We start from the raw sequence: 1,801 nt of genomic DNA on the forward strand, positions 1-1,801 counted from the left end.
ATATATATATATATATATATATATATATACACACACGTGCCTGCAGACGGTTAATAATGCGAAGAAATTACCACACGCAGAATTACACAATCGATTTTGCTCGTCATTACATCATTTCTTCGTGTCCCTTGCTGAGCCTAACCTGGAGCTATATTTAACTTCTTAGGCTATATTTAACTTCCATAAATACACAACTAGGCTTCCTAATATATATCATCAAGCTCATATTATTTGGCTTCGCACTGTCTGTGTCTTATACAGGGCTGGCCAAAAGTCACCTGACAGTAAATCCAAATTATTTAATTCCAAAATTTATAAATGTTTAACAACTGAATGAATTTTATAAAAGCATCTAAATATGAAACATCATGAAAATTTTTCAAACTAACGTCCTTCTCCAGCGACACATTTCTCCATTCGAGTCAATAAATAATTACAGATAGTACTTAAGAAATTTTTACTTACTGTCTGGTGACTTTTGGCCAATCCAGTACATTGGAGGAGAAATATGCAATGAGAGCTACGCCTGACTATTACAGTTTACGTTTTGACTGCATTTTCATTTTAAATTTACAGCAAAGTGTGCATTGAACTACAAAAGACTAAAGTGTTTTGCAGTTTGGATAGTTTCTTCTAACACTATTCCGTTTAGCTTCTTGTACATCTTAAGAGGTCATTTGATGCATTCGGTCTTCCCTTTGGCAGTCAATTATTTTACTAACACTCCAAAGGGAAATTGCATTTGGTAATTGTTACAAAGAGAATAAACAAAAATAAAAATGCAAATAGACAAAACTTGGATTTTACCGAATATATGGTTTAAGTTATGAATATATGTATTGTATGTGTGTATACATACAATAGTTCTAGTTGTCCATGAATTGTTTTGTTGTTTTATCTTGGTGGTTCTGTTCCAGTGTTTGGATCATTTTCACATAATCGTTAACAATATAGATTATCATATCCATCTTAGATTTTATAGTCTAAATTTATTCATCTTTTATCTTCTTCTTTTCTTCTTCTTCATTTCTTCTTCTTTTTCTACTTCTCCAACTCCTTTCCATCACTATCATACTTAACCCACCACCTTATTTTCTTTTTCATCATTTTCTGTTTCATTTTTTTCTTTCATTTTCTTCTTTGTCTTCTCCTCCAACTGCTCCTCTCCATCACCCTCCTTCTTAACCATCCTCCTCCTTCTCTTTCATCATCTTCTACTTCCTACAATTTCTTTTTTCATTTCCCAATTCTAATACTTTTTCGACCACTCGAATAATTCTCCAAATTCTTTAATATCTTCAGTTCCATAAGCTTTTCTACTTATTCCTCTTTTAGTTCTTATAATCGCTGTTTGATCAAAAGCTACTTCTTCTCCTCCTCCTCCACAGTCTTTATTATTTTTATATATTGTTTCTTTTTTCTCATTCTCCTTTCTCTTTACATGTATCTACGCCACTCACATAATCCAAAACATCCTCTTCATCTTCCGTATATGTCTCATCTTATCATGTCCACCTATTATTTTCATTCTTTTTTCTCGTCATCACGCTAGTCATTACTTAGTTGCTAGTTGTGGTATTAAATATTTGTGTGTGTGTATGTCTCTCTCTCTCTCTCTCTGTGAGTGTGTATGCATGTGTGAGTATGTGTATAGAAGAATGAGATGAAAAAGGGATAAACAGTTATTTTATGAACTTCAGTAGCTTACAGATGTTTCTGCTGCAACATGTAGGGGGCTCATATTTGAGTGCCTGGGAAACAACTTTAAAAATATTTACGATAAAATTATACGTATATATAT

General features: G+C 32.6%; 1 protein-coding gene across 1 annotated transcript in view; it reads right to left on the reverse strand.

The window, feature by feature from the left end:
* LOC128250531 (uncharacterized) overlaps positions 1 to 1,801 on the reverse strand; it is a 74,082-nt gene that overhangs the window by 5,243 nt on the left and 67,038 nt on the right. The gene's annotated exons all lie outside the window — the stretch shown is intronic.

Source organism: Octopus bimaculoides, chromosome 22 (assembly GCF_001194135.2).
Source record: "Octopus bimaculoides isolate UCB-OBI-ISO-001 chromosome 22, ASM119413v2, whole genome shotgun sequence".
In the NCBI taxonomy this organism is placed as follows: Eukaryota; Metazoa; Mollusca; class Cephalopoda; order Octopoda; family Octopodidae; genus Octopus; species Octopus bimaculoides.